This window comes from Candoia aspera, chromosome 2 (genome assembly GCF_035149785.1).
Source record: "Candoia aspera isolate rCanAsp1 chromosome 2, rCanAsp1.hap2, whole genome shotgun sequence".
Lineage (NCBI taxonomy): Eukaryota > Metazoa > Chordata > Lepidosauria > Squamata > Boidae > Candoia > Candoia aspera.
Window position 1 is genome coordinate 90,987,224 of NC_086154.1, and position 15,967 is coordinate 91,003,190.

General features: G+C 36.8%; 1 protein-coding gene across 1 annotated transcript in view; it reads left to right on the top strand.

Moving 5' to 3' along the window:
• Positions 1 to 15,967, top strand: part of SLIT3 (slit guidance ligand 3) — a 561,750-nt gene that overhangs the window by 26,588 nt on the left and 519,195 nt on the right. The gene's annotated exons all lie outside the window — the stretch shown is intronic.

The window sequence follows — 15,967 nt, forward strand, 5'->3', positions numbered from 1 at the left end:
CTCTTCTTTAGAATTCTGGGGTTCAGAAGTCCACTTAGAGGGAAGATGGGCAGATCAAGGCAATAGAAGAATTCAAAGAACAATATTTTTCTTTAAAGTTATAGCCAGATGCTGCTTATATATCAAGTTATCTAATGTGCAGAAGATTAAAAGCACAAAGTATCATGGGTGTGCTTCATTTTCAGAGGGAAATAGAGCAACATATAGAGCCTGTCCTAAGACACTTTAACAGTAGGTGTGGTGAAACACCCCACAATTAATTCATTATACAGAAAGGTAATTATGTTAGGATAATAACCTGGAGATAAATGATGAGATCCCTGGAATCAGGAATCTGAACTGTTGGCAACTGTTAATCCTCTTGGCCAGTGGGAAAGTTTAGCTTCATGGTTTCCTTTCTCTTGGAGAATGAAGAAAATGAATTGAAGAAGTAATTTTAAAGTGGCACAAGAGAAAAGAAAAAAGAAGTATGATGAAATACAGCCATCTTGATATGTGAAATCATTAAACAATAGGAGGAAATGAGGGTGATACAATTGATTTTGAAGTTTTTGAATAGCTCAGAATCAGTAAGGATAAAAGCAATTTATTTTGCCATGTTAACCCTTCCCCCCAAATAATCCATGCTATTGTTAAGCCTTTGTTAGGACTGGTGCTGGAACGGAGAAAGATCAACTGTGTTCCAGTGATTGGCACTGGTTGATATAATTGCTCTTACAGAAGAATGGAGTGCTTAAGCAAATTCCGGCCTGTTTTTCTATCAGGATTGGCTCACATGCCTATAACATTCCTGTCTGGAAAAAAATATATATATACTACATTTTTAACAAAAAGAATAGACTACGTTTTTAACTAAATATGCTTTGCAATGAATGAGTTTAGCCCCATGTTTATAGGCAAAATTTCCTCCAAAGTCACAGACCAGCTCTGAAGTCACATGATTGGGGTTTATCTTAAGTAGGCATTCTCTGTCACTAGACTCTGTGTTTATGTTTCTGGCTAAAATAATTGCATTCCACTGATTTTTTTTTTCTGGTGTGTAGTAGTACCTAGCTGACCTTAGCTGATCATTAGATAGTACTGAGATGGAAGACCATCAAGAGCTCTCAGCTGAACTTGAAGTTACCATCCTGGAACAAGACAGTGGCAAAGAAATTCTATATTGCTATCAAGAAAACCATCTCTGGTCTGAAAGCACTTGCCATTCTATCTCATACCTGTTGTATATGCCCTCCAAAACGGAAGGGTTAAAAAGTCCTAAATATCTTTAAGGAACATTCTTCTCAGGAATATTGGACAAAACTCATACTTTTTCCAGCCAGGTGACAAACATGGGTTCTGCAAAATCAGTACGTAGGGAAAGATTACTGGTGATAGATTTCTTTCATAGAGAGGGAGACAGCAGTTTTAAAATTATTATTATTGTCAGGCAGACCAAAGCTCTAAAAACTCCAGCTTTTAAGATTTGCCAGATATCACTTCACTGCATATGATTCAAAGTGAAGGCTATTTCCTTATTAGGGAGTTAGAGAGACACACAGCCCCTATCTGTGGCCTGGTTACTCTTATTGTACCAGTTTGGACTGGAAGCAGTTAATCCAAACCACAAATCTCCTAGACCTTGATTAGTAATATATATTAGAAGGTAGGTTAAGGTTACAACACAAGAATTCTACCAGTCCTTTTGGCCGACTAAGGCAACAACACTCTGGTTTCTTATGCTTTTTCAGTGCAAAGAGGAAGACGTTTGTCTCTAATATGAAGGCAGGACAGTTGATTGTTTTAGTAGACTTCTTATCAGTGTGAGAAATTACTCTAACATACAGCATCAACACAGTGATGGTTGGATGATGTTATAAGAGCCTGTAAATCACTAGTGGCAACGTGGCTTAAGAAAGGACAAGATACAGCAAATGTTCTGACATTTTATTCATCGCTGTACTTGCAAGGCTGTGGGAGGGATGGAGCTGATAATTTCCAACTAAAGTTTGAAAAGAATGCCTATGTTTGCCTTACACATTTGTACCAATGATTAATTGAACTGTGTTTTTCTCAGTTAATCTAGTTGAGCTAATCCAGTGAATCACAGATGTTTGTAAGGGTGAGAAACTGATGAAACATGCATCATGGTGCCAGGATGCAACTCCCACAACTAATGTATTTGTGTCAGATATTGGGATGGAAATACATAAGGGCAGGATTTGCATCATGATATCACCACACACTTGCCATTTTGATGTAATCTCAGTTTGTTATGGTTACCTGTGCATTGAACTAACCATACAGGCTGGGCATATACAACAATTAAATGTAGTTAGCATGTTTGTGACTCAGTATATATTAAGCAAACACAACCAAATGATTCCTTCAGGATATTACTTGTGTTCCTTATACATTGGTGGCTGCTGCATACGTAGCTTCAACTTTGTACCAGAAAATATTCTTTTTTTTTTAATAGAAGAAAATATATGTAGGTCTTAGGGCTGAATTGTGGAGGTCTTAGTGCTCTATGAGCTTGATTGTTTTCTTGTAGACGTTTCACTATCCAACTAGGTAACATTATCAGTGTGAGTGGTGTGTGGTTCGCTGCCTGTTTATACATAGTAGCTTGCCCTGCCAGTTTTGGTGCGGGTAAGGTTTCTTCCTTGGTGGTTCCTTGATTAGTGTATTGTTTTCTGCCTGATTTATTATCTCCTGTTGATCCTTGCTTATCTGAGTGTTGGCAGCTGGAGGGAATGTGTTCAAGTCTTTTTCTTTCTTTCCTAGGTTTTTTTATTGTCTCTTCTGAACGGTGTGTAAATGTGGTTTATCTCTATGTGTCTATTGATGGCTGATTTGTCTGAATGCCAAGCTTCCAGGAATTCTGTAGCATATTTAAATTTGGCTTAGTCTAAGATGCTAATAGTATCCAGTTGACCAAGCCAAACCACCAAGCTCAGAGAGTACCAGGAACTCTACATTGCCCATGCCCCAGGCTTCCCCAGCCAAGCAGTAACAGGGAAAGGGCAAGTTGATCCAGCCTTTTGAAAGACTCTCTGTAGGTCTGGTCTTTTATCACCAATCTCTCCTTGCAAATGAACAGTGGCATCTCATCAGATGACATCTTATCCTCAGCACCACTGTGACACTTTTTTAAGAGAAAGAACCAGAATCCTGAACTGCATTACATACAGGCACTTGCATATGCATGACACATTGAGCCCCAAACTGGGGACCATGTTTGAACCTAGTACATAGTACGATTCCAGCAAGTGAGGTAGGTTTATGGTAATTGATGAATTAAGTTAATAATTAATTATTAATCAATTAATACTGTAATTGATGAATTAAGTTAATAATGATGAAATTAAGAATGGGTAAATGTGTTGTACAGACAAAGCTGCTCTCATCATGGTAGTACTGTACTTTGGGAATTCATCCAGTTTTACAATGACATGGTAAACCAGCCACTTGAAAATGTGAGTTTTGGTGTGTATGCCTGCAAAGACTTCTTGACAGAGGTAACTGGGCAAGTTTGATGAGTGACCCAGCCAACTGTGACTTAAACAACAAAATATGGTCTAGTTTAATGTGTGACTCCTCAAGTCCTGCTGTGCTGCCTCATCGTGGTGGTGGTGGTGTTCCTGGGGGGATGAGCAAAGAACGTTGGGAGTGTTTGCCAAGAATATATATTCCCAGCAGGGTTACCCAAAGCATGAAGGTCATCCCAGCTGCCCAGCTAAACCAAGCAGGCACCTATATTGGGCAGCAGCTATATAGGAAGATGCCAAAAGTGGATGATCACTTAATTTTTTTTCCAATAATTTTATTAAGAATTATATTAAATGGATAATCCTAATATCACGTTAGTGACAATGGCAAAGTCATCAATTCATACTGCATGGGAGAATGCAGTGGTAAACCACTCCTGTATTTTTACCAAGAAATCCACATGGATAGAAAATATAAAATGATTGACCATATAGTGCCAGATGTTGGGCCCCTCAAGTTGGATGGCACTCAACATGCTACTGAGGAAGAGCTGAGGATCTTTCAGAGTACTAATGGTATTTATGGCATGGCTAGATTAAAGCCTTTGGGATGTCTAGTTGCTGATCCTGCCATATATAGGAAAAGAAAATCTGAAGTGGATGGAATTACAGAAGGAACATGGAACATAAGCATAAATATGGGAAAGCTCAACACAGTAAAAGATAAAGTGAAACAACTACAAATTAACATCTTACGCATCAGCAAATTGAGATGGATTGGGATTGGACACTTTCAGTCAGAAGGTCACACTGTTTATTACTCAGGATGTGAAAAGCAGAGAAGTAATGATGTTTTTATAGTTAGGAAGGGTATAGCAAGAATAGGACTTGGCTACAGTGCAATCCCAGAGTTGCTGGGAGTTGGGCAGCACATACTGTGCTTTTAATAAATTATTATTATTCAATGACTGAATTATATCAGAATTTGTGGACAACCATTGATGCAGGAGGTTGATGACTTTTATGATCAAGTTCAATTTGAAATTGAGAGAACATACAAGCAGGATGTGCTGCTTGTGACTGGAGACTGGAATGTCAAAGATGGAAACATTAAAGAGGAAAATGTAGTTGGACTGTATGGCTTAGGAAACTAAAATGAAGCAGGAGACCGACTTGCCAATTTCTGGCATTGTAATGATTTCTTCATAACTAACACTTTCTTTAAGCAACCAAAATGACACCTCTTTACATGGACATTGGCAGGTGAAATATATAGAAAGCAAATTGACTATATTATTGGTAAAAGGAGGTGGACAAGTTCAATTATAGCATCATAGACATGGCCAGGTGCTGACTGTGGAACGGATCACAAACAGCTCATGTGCAAGTTCCATGTTAAGCTAATGAAGAAGAAGAAAGCCAGTCAGTTTCCACAATACGATCTTGAGTATATACCCACCATTTTCAAGGAGAACATCAGGAATCACTTTGAAGCCCTGAACCTCATTGATACAGAGCCAGAGGAATTATGTAATGAACTTAAGAATTCATTAAAGATGAACATGAAAAGAGGCTGCCAAAGATGAAGGAACAGAAGAAAGCAAACTGAATGTCAGAACAAACCATGGAAATTGCCAAGAAGAGGAGAGAAGCCAAAACCAAGAAAGGCAAAAATCCCAGGAAGAAACTTAACAAAGAATTTCTGAGAGCTGTTAGAAAAGACAAGAAGCAATACTACAACAACATCTGTAAAGACATTGAAGATGGAAACAGACATGGAAAAACAAGGAAAATCTTTCAAAAAAATCTCTGAACTCAGAAGGAGTTCCAACCTCAATTTGGTATGCTAAAGGCACCAATGAACAGATAGTAACTGATTAAAAGGAGATCAAACTAAGATGGAAGGAGTATACTGAAACACTGTACAGTAGAGATGTCAACATCCAAGATACCTTAGAAGATATTCCCTACTTACAAGAACCTCTAGTACTACAATGTGAAGTTAGATCAGAACTCCGGTCATTACCAAGTTGGAACGCTACAGGAACCCACCGAAATGTGGGTTGTGGGCAGAATAGTAAAAGTTCTAACTCGGCTATGCCAGAAAATCTGGAGAATGACACAATGGCCAACCAATTGGAAGAGGTCAATCTCCATTCCAATATCAAATAGAGATAGATAGAGAGAGAGAGAGAGAGAGAGAGAGAGAGAGAGGCTTAACAGAGTGTGCAAGCTATTGTGCTATATCCTTAATTTTATATGCTAGCAAAATAATACTTAGGATCCTCCTTGACAGATTACAGTCCTACATGGAAAAATAGATGCCAGATGTTCAAGATGGGTTTAGAAAACACCAAGGAACATGAGACATGAGTGCTGATTCATACTGAGTAATTGAGAAAGCCAAAGAACACCAAACAGAAGTCAGTATATGCTTCATTGATTGTAGAAAGGCCTTCAATTTTGTCAATCATGTCAGACTGTGGAATGCGCTTATAAAAATGGGAATTCCAGAACATTGTACTTATGAGAAACCTATATACAGGTCAGGAAGCCACAGTACAGACAGAACATGGTGAAATAGACTGGTTCAAGGAGTGAGACAAGGCTATATACTCTCCCCCTATTTATTTAACCTATATGCTGAATAAATATTAAGGGGAGCTGGATTGGAAGAAGATGACATGGTTTTAAAATTGGAGGAAGAAACATCAATAACCCGCTCAAAACCCAAAGAATCTGCAAGGTCTAGTAATAAAAGTCAAGGGGCATAGTAAAAAAAGTGGGACTAAAATTAAATATAAAGAAGACAAAACTAACAACAGGTAAAACAACCAGCCTTAGAATTGATAATGAAGATATCAAAGTGGTGGATAGCTTTTGCCTTTTAGGATCAACCATAAACAGTAAAGGAACCAGCAGTCAAGAAATATGCTGCAGACTAGCACTTGGTAGAGCAACCATGAAGATCTTGGAAAAGATATTCAGATGCCATGATGAGTCTATACCAACAAAGATTAGAACAGTGCAAGCAAATGTATTTTCCCTGTGACATTCTATGTAGAAGCGAAAGTTGAACTTTGAAGAATGGTAGGAAGAGTATTAGCACAAAAGACCAGGCCCACATTATCCTCCTTCAGGCACATTATTCAAAGATCCAGCTCTCTGGAGGAGGCTCTAATGTTGGGGAAGGTGGAAGGAAAGAGAAGACAACTAGCAGTAAGGTGGATGGACTCGGTTACAGTAGCGAAGGGTGCACTGTTGGAAGACCTAAAAGACCAGGTTAGGGGCAGATTGTTGGGGAGGAAATCTATCTGCATGGTTGCTAAGAGCTGACACAGACTTGATGGCTCAAAATCAATCAATCAATCATGTGTGAACTGGGCCAGCCAATAGTATGTGCTCTTGCTTGTTGTACCATCACCCACATGTGTTTACTTCCTCCTGTCTCAGAACTAACAGTGTATCAGTCCCAAGGGAGTCTGATCTGTAATTGAACAATTCTTACCATTAGGACAGTCTTCCTGATGTCCAGCTGAAATATACTGCTTTATACTTTAAAGCCATTGTTTCTTGTCCTGTTTTCTGGAAAACTCTGAACAATTCTGTCCTCTCATCCTGCTTCCCTGCAGTCTCTCTTTCTCTAGACTAAATATGCCCAATAATTCCAACTTTTCCTTGTATTTTTTTTTTCTTCCAAGTCTCTTATCACCTTAGATGCTCTCTTCTGGGTATGCTCCATTTTGTCAATATCCTTCCTAAAATGTGGTGTCCAGAACTGAACCCAATATTTATGTGTGGTCTGATTAATGTAGAGTCAAGAGGAACAATGACTTCTCTTGATAGTGACTGTGTAATTCTGTTGATGAAGCCTAGGATTGCATTTACTTGTTTTGTAGCTGCGTTACACTGTTTGCTCATATTCAACTTACAATCTATCAGATACTTGGATCTCATGGACTGTTGCCCGGGGTAGTCTCTTCTTTCAGTATTTGTACCTTTGATGTTCTCCTACCTAATGAAGGACTTTGCATTTGTTAAATGCCTTATTGAAATCAAGGAAAAATGGCAAACTATACATTATACTGGAATGTATACATTATACATTCTGTTACCATCTGTCTGTGCAGACTGTCAAGATCTTGTGAGATTTGCAGAACAGAACAAGTTGAGGCATGAAATATTTATTTATTTATGGTCCAAGATCAATTTTAAACAATAAAGTATGACCATTAAAATTTCTAACAATTGGGAATGGACCAAGGAGTGATGATTACTGAGACATAATGCAAGTGGTAAAATCTGATACTATCTGTTTGAAGATCTTGGTCCCAAATCTTCTACTTCAGATTACCCATGGGTTTATCAAGGCTAAGAGCAGCTAGTGCTGGAAAAGGAAAGCCACAATGAGTCAGATAAAGATTGATTTGTCCTCTTAAGGAAGACTCAGGCCTATCTAATAATGTAAGGTCAATAAATGATCTTCCAAAAGAATGCATAGCCTCAGTTGGGTCCTGAAGGAGATGCAGCCTAATTCCAACCAAACGAGAAGGTTAAGCGTACAACAAGGAACCAGTTTTATTGCATTTAACAATTTAGACTGAATAATTTTTAAGCCAGAAATATGCCTATAGATACACATCTGCGTGCTATATAACATTTAACGCAAAACTTTACCCTTGGATAGTTTAATAGCTGCTGGTACATACTGTAGCCTTGTTGACTCACTTTTCTAATAATTGCAAAATATGCTTTTTGAGCTGTTATGAGGAGCTTCCTTATAACTGATTGGTCCAACAAGTAGAAGATTGAAAGTGAATTCCTAAATACTTAAAAGTTGTGACCAGTTCAACAAATCTTCCATTGATTTTCCAGCTAATCAGAGACTTGAAGTACTTTCTGGAAAATATTAAGATCTTTGTTAGAGTAATTATTCTCAAGATGTTCCCTTGAGGCAGTAAGAAGATAATACTTCAAGGCATCTCTACTGGCCCGCTTGGGATATAGAGAGAATAGGGGCATTGTCAGCATAGAAAAGAATAGGAGCAGAGCAACAGACGAGGGATGGGGAATGGAATTCTAGTTTAGCAAAAATGTCAACAATATTGTTAAATAATAATGGACAATAATGAAGTTAGAAGAGGAAACGAAGAATTGAAGAATTCATTCTTTAAAGAATTCTTTAAATTGAAGAATTAATTGAGCTAAGATTCAACAAGCTGTAACAAATAAAGATTCTGGCACCTCATTTCCCAATCCTCAGTAAAATCTAATTTGGCTAATAACAACAATTTGATATCTTCTGAGTCTTGGAATGGATTCTTCTGTGACATATTTAGTACGTCTTCAGGTGGTGATTCTTATGTTTTGCCAACAGATTACCCCCTTCCAGAATGGCCTTCAGTCTCATATTCAGAAGTTCAAAAATTAATTTCCCAAATGAAATATAGCAAAGCTCCAGGTAAAGTCATAATTTATCAGAACTTCTAAAATTTAACCACTCCTTGATGAATATCTTGCTAGCTCCCCTTTTACTGTCATAAATAATTCCTTACAGATTTCCAAAGAATGGCTTAATTCCATCATTCTTCCTATGGGAAGGGAAGAAGGGAAGAAATCAGATCTTGCAAATTACCACACCATCAGTCTTTTATCTGTAATTATATGCCAGATGTTTATAGTATAAACTCTTTAATTGGATGCTTTCTGAGAGTATCTTGGCCGAAGAACAGGTAGTGTTTAGACCTGGCCATTAAACTACGGGCCAATATATAATATTATACCACCAACCTAAAAAATATCCTCAGTAATTCCCCTCCCCAAAGGGGCTCTCAATGTTGTTTTCATAGACCTAAAGGCGGCCTCTGATAATGTACCATGTGAGAAACTTTGGAGAAAACTAGCCACATTGTCAATTGATCATTGCCTTTTTAAAGTGATATCACTACATCTTCACACAATCCTGCAAGTCCAGATTAATTGTAAAGGAAACTTAATGGAATCTATCCCCACCTTAAAAGGGTGAAACAAGGCATGAAATAAACTTGCTCTAGTGGGAATGTCTTATTGCTATTTTTAAGAAATAAAGCTATCACCACATTTCAACAGTGTGATTATGGGGACTGGAGGCATAGAAAACGGACACACAAGGCTTATGGGTTGCCTACCTCTACACTATGCCATGGTTTGTTTAACCATAGTTTGTTGAATAAACAACAATTGGATTGGCTTTCCTAATATGCTAAACCAAAATCAGAACACATGGTGGCTTAATATGATGCTGGAACCTGCCAATAAATAGATGGCAATATAAGTACTCCCTTTTAATGCTTTCTTCTTGTTTTCTTTCACACTTTTTTTTATTGGCATAGCCATACTGTTCAAATAACTTAATCACAGTTTGGTGTATATTGTTTAGTAAAAGTAGAAAAAGGAAAAATGATTTGCTTTGGGAAGTGGGATTTTGGGATTTAAATGTAACCAATCTCATTTATTTCTAGAATACTGATGTTAATCAGCCATCTAACTGCCTCATATATTAGAAGTAGCCTGTAATGGCTACAGTATCTCCACTTTTGAATTTCATAGATGCTGAACAGATGGCTAAACAAATACCAGTGTTATCACCAATCTTTTGCTGGTGATAGTGTTGCTGGAATTAGGAAACCCTACAGATGCATAAAACAGTGTTGACTTGTTAAAAATCCATTATATTTAAATGAAGTGAATTTCAGTTCCTAGAAGGCTTAATCAACATGACCAACCCGAGGGATGCTGGGAATTGCAGTTCATCCACATTTGGAGACCAACATTATTACTTCTTGATCAGCTTTCCCATTAACAGCTGCTATCAGATATATTTTTAAACAAATACTTTGGCTTGAATACACCAGTCAGTGTATAAACACCAAGTATTTCTGTTACTAAGAATGTTCTTTAGTTGCCACCTGAACCTGATTATAAAAAGCTCTCATTTTCTCTATTGCTACTATGAATACGACTAAATTTACAAAACACTCTAATCTCACTAGAAGACTGCCTGTCAGGTAAATCAAAATTATCTGGTCTTAAAGCCATTAAACTATCCTTCAAAGTCATAAAATATATTTTTCCAGTTTAAAAGCTTCTTCCTTCAAAATTTTTTACTGATGATATACTAGACAAAGTGCTGATGACTACCCGTGGCTTATTTTGCTTAATAATTACGAGTCAAAGTTAATGCCATGTGTTCGAACTATACAGTTTAAACTTCTGTCTGGTTAGACAATCTTTTTGTTTTAATTCTCATTTTGATAAGTGATTTAACCAATACAAACTTCTCTGTTTTCCAGCTCCTCATTAACTACTAACATTGATAATTCTAACTTTCTTCAGTGCCTTCAAAATCTTACTCTGTTTATTCTCCTTCACAATTACGCCAGCTGCTGCCCTCCTCCTCCTCACTCTTGGCTTCTGTAAGAAATGTTATGTAAAACTTTCACCAACAATTCTGTTTTAGTTTTAAATTTTACCAGTAAGGGTGATCAGATTCCCCACAAACATGGCCAAAAGAACTCTATGAACTCCTGTTGTTGCTTGATCTTGAATAACTACTGTCAGAGAATCACAATTTGCATACTCCTGAAGACATTTGGAAATGCTGATAATGCTGTCTCTGATATCCAAATGAGGAAATGAATGAATGAATGAATGAATGAATGAATGAATGAATACAGAAATAATTGGCTTGGAATAAAATTCCTTCTTCAAGGAAGAAACTCCTTTTTTTATAGTTTTAACCAAGTTCTATATTCTGTTTTGGTATCACATTTTTTTTAATAGCTTTCGAAATTGTGACATAATGTATTGTACATGTCAATGAATCTGTCACTGACTCTTTTTGTTGTTGTTGTCATCACACAATTACTTGGTAATATCCAGTTCTGCAAATCAGAGAACGCCAACTGTTTTCACCATAAGTCCAGTTAATCTTGTAAATCCAAAAATTTATCAAGAGCAGGATCAAAATGCACCATGTGCAACTGACTACAGATCACATACTCTCAGGTAGGTTATTTCAGTCTCATGAGCTCAAACAGCTTTTGACACTTTAAATGTGTTTTTGAACAGACTAATCAGCAGAGGGCACTATTCAGCATTCTCTGTCCCATGATGGTCTGTAGGGCAGATTCTCTGTTGAGGCTGGAACAAATGATTGTCAGGTGACAAATAATTTCAGCTCATGTATGAAGACCATTTTTTTTCCAAGTGAAGTATTAATCTGACCAAATAGAGCCTCTGGACTGTTGTAAATCAATGGAATCATTCAAATCATATTATTCAAATCCACCATGAAACTTAGTTGGGTCAGGAGAGTGAACAACCAAGGTGCCATACATAACTGCTCATAGTTCTTTTGGAAATGAAGGGATACCACTCTATACAGATATTAAAACCAATAACAAATCTATAATCAAAGAGTTGTGTGTTCAGTGGTATCATGATTATTTTCATATGTGTCTTTCAAAGGTCCTTCTTCCAGACTTGGAATCTCAGGAAACCAAATGCAGATGGTGCACACTAAGCCCCAGAGAAGTGTTATTAGCTTGGAGAGGTGAAAGGAATATTTTCTCTAGAAAAGGTGATCAAATGTCTGAAGCCTTAAGGATCTAGGGGCCCTTTGTATGAGAGAAGGTGCCAGTACAAAGGAGAGACAAAATACATTTTGTCTTCAGGTTAAAGCTAGTAGAGATAACTATACTTTTGACGAAAGAAACATCAAACTTGTAAAAGCAAATGGGCAAGTATTTGAAACTCAGGACCACATCAAGGTATGCTGGATTTCTTCTTTATATGGCTTCATTTTATCCTATGAATGAGTTGTCTCCTTTTTTTCGGTGTTATCCAAGTGAGTGAACTGAAGGGAATGGGGTTCTAATCCATTCAAATTATCCCCTTTTCCATCTCCTTTCTCAAGTGTCTGAGGAAAAGTGGGAAATGTAGATTATTTCGATTACTTTGGAGTTTTTAGAACTGTTCTTTTGCCCATATGCAGCCTGGGGCTCAAGTTTTGGCAGTGAGGAATGGGGGAAGGTGTAGATCAAGGGAGGAGGCACTCACAGGATTTCAGAGTTCATAAGAAATGCTGGGGGAGATAGTTTGGCCTAAAAGATAAGCTGCATGGTGGAAGGAGAACAACCCTGGAGGTAGTAAAATGCAGGGAAGTGAAGATGTAGCAAAGATGGACAGGATCTGAGATTCAACTTGATGGAATTAAAGAACATGTAGCAAAGGTGAAGAGGAATGCTTATGGAAGAAGACAGTGATTCCTAGTCAGAGGCTGTCAAAATTCTGCTCCATTGCTTTCTGTGGTTTTCTCACTAGGTCCTGTTGGTAGTGTACTAATTCGGCACCACTAAAGCTAATTCAGCTTGACTTCTGGTGGGGACATGGCTGACTGAACAGCTGTGCCTGCGAGCTCTGCGGGCAGATCTGACAACACAGCTATTTTTATGGGCTCAGGCAGGCTTTTCCTGAAGCCCTAGAGCATTTTCATGGACAGGAAACACTCTGAATCATCCCATTTGTACTCTAGAACACCGCCTTGCAGCCAGAGGATCACAAACAGCATTAGCGTTAATCCAGTAAGAGACACTGGGAGGCTGAGACGTCACCATTTCCAAACCATGCTGTAGCCTTAAAGGGACACTAAGTCAAGTCACCCCATTTCTAAATCACCTAATTTATATATTTTTAATGTTTATGTACCCTAAGAAAGGCTTTCTACAGCAAGGTGAAGTGATCTCTCTTGGTGCTTATTGTTTTTTTTTTTTTTTTGGATTAATTGTTAAAAAATCTTTCAAAGTTTTGGCTTGTTTCTCCATTTAAATATTAAGGAAGACTGAGAATAAATAAGTGCATCCTTGCTATTAATGTTGTATTGAATTGATTTTTCCCTACACATTGTATCTGCTGTTTTGAATCATCAGCTTTCTGTTGCTACTTTCTCTGGGAAGTTGCCCCATACCACTTTTACTTTTGTAAACATTGCCAGAAATCTTCTATTAACTCTTACTTTTGCCAGTTAAGTATCTAGGGGGCGCCATAATCTACTGCCTGTAACATGGAGGATTTTAAGCAGACATTCTCAGAGCTTAGTTGTGAGATCAAACAGATTTTCTCTGATTCCTGTCAAGCTATTATGCAAGATATTCAGGATGTTGTAGAAAATAGCAGCTTTAAAATGTTTCGTCTGGCGGAGGAGGTTGTGGAAAAAGTTGATTCTAGTGAAGATGGAGATGTTTCTACCAACAGTGAAATTGAAGCTTTTGTTTTGCTGGATCATGATGACCAGATTTGGGTGCTGAAGGAGTTAAAGGGACAGACCTAATCACAGATCACAAATGGAATTGGGTTTTTTTTTTGGTGGAATGTTATGAGAAAGAAGAGACTTTGCTCTGTGGGAGGTTTTTTGCTGAGAAGTCTTGAGTTTCTAAGGGGGGCAGTTGGGCTGTTTGACTTTTTTATGAAAAATACCTTGTGTGTATTATGGAGATATATAAATGCTCTGGTATATTTTGATGCAGGGTAAAGATTTAAGAATGTTTATTTGGACTGCTTTTAAGGCTTGTATGATTCTATTCTTTTTTGAGGATTTGAATTAAGATTAATTGGATTGCTTTTAAGGTTTGCTTGTTTTTATTCTTAATGATTTGTTAAGATTTATAAGGTATAATAATAATTGTTTGGTTTCAGGGTTAATAGGGTTAAGATTGTTGTAATATTATTAATTATAAAGGTAGACAATATATATATATATAAGTTTGATTTCTATTATAGTAGACAGAAATGTATAGAATAATGGTAGGAAGGAAATAATTAAGTAAATGTCTTTGGGGGAGGAAGTTGATTAGGAGGTGTATATATTTCTTTTTCTTTTAATATAAAGGGAGGGAACAATTGTATTTAGTGCTTTTTATCATGTGGTAATGGAATGATTTGTAGAAATAATGTGATTTTGGTTTGATACAGAGTAAGGGTTTGATTATGGAAATTGCTGTATATTCTTGCTGTTAAAAGTCGGAAGTTAATTCTATGTAATCTTTAAAATTCTTTTTGTCTGTGTTTCACACTTTTTAGTTTTTTTTCTTTTTCTTTTTGTAATTTTTTTTGTAGTTTTTTTCTTTGCTTTAAACTTAATAAAATTCTTATAAAAAATAAAGCTACAGTAATTCAGCTCTTTGCTCATACATGGCAAGATATGAAGACTGATTAAATAACGATCTTCAGTTGTACCTGGGTTGATGAAGATGTAACGGCACATGAAAGGTTTTCTTTTTCTCTCTAATACAGCCACACCCAAATATAAAAGAAGACTGCACAGGGCTAATTAAGTCTCTCAAAGATGTATTGCTTACACCATATTTTTTTATTAAGTCATATGAAACAAGATGAAAAAGAGAAACTGTGCAAAATACTTTCCATTATTAAACTTCCTACTGGATGTTTAATGATCGGTTTTTCACATGTTGGCTTGTCAGTTGTCAGATGTCAAAGTTAGGCATGAATGGAAAGAAAGAGCCAGGCAATTCAAGGCAAATTCCTCTTGAAGTAGGGAAAGGAGAGTAATTATATAGGTTTGTTTGTTTATTTCATTTCTTTCAGTATCTTAAATTTCTATTATGGAATATCCAGCTTAGTTTAGTGGTTTGTGTTCCTATCTGCTTTCACATTATTTTTATTATACTTGATGGGTATCTGTCTCTCACAGCTTCCCACAAATTTAAAAAAAATATGGATGGAAATAATATGCTGAAGAAAAGATGGTTTAATTAATGGGATGGGTCTTATGGAAGCAGTGTGGAACTGCTTCTGGCTTCTCCCTCTGAGATCTAACTCCTTATCTCATAGACCTACTAAAAAATATTCCCTCTGATTTCAAGGGAAACTCCATCCCATCATGAGTTTCAAAGGAAACTAGCTAAAATTAAGAAAAAGACCTAGAATACAGAATCGTCAAGTTCTGTATTTAATCATAGTCATACATGGTATATTCTGCCAATTAGGATAGAAGGTTTGCAGATATTATCCTGTGTATTAATACCAAAATCCTAGAATAAACATCTGTGAATTTAGTGGGACATATATCTGGGAAAACACCCATGGATTGACATTTTTGCCTTTTTTTCCCCATCGTGTGACTGTTGTGAATATGATTTCACAAGAGGATTTGTATGACTTTGCAGCATTAGTGTTAACATTTTATATGGATATGATATTTGTTAGCAAAAGCTGCTTATACTACATTATGCAGATACCTGTTCTGCTTCAATTTTGAAAAGTATGTAGGGGAAAAACTCCCCAAAGATTATAAAAAAATGCAAATGATGTTGCTGTCTGCAAATAAAATAATGCTTATATACATATAGTTTGTTTTTCAAGCTTTATTCCTAATTTAATGTCTCCAGAAGTATGAAGGTAAAAGCAGGAAACGTATGTGGCATGTGATTAGCAATCCA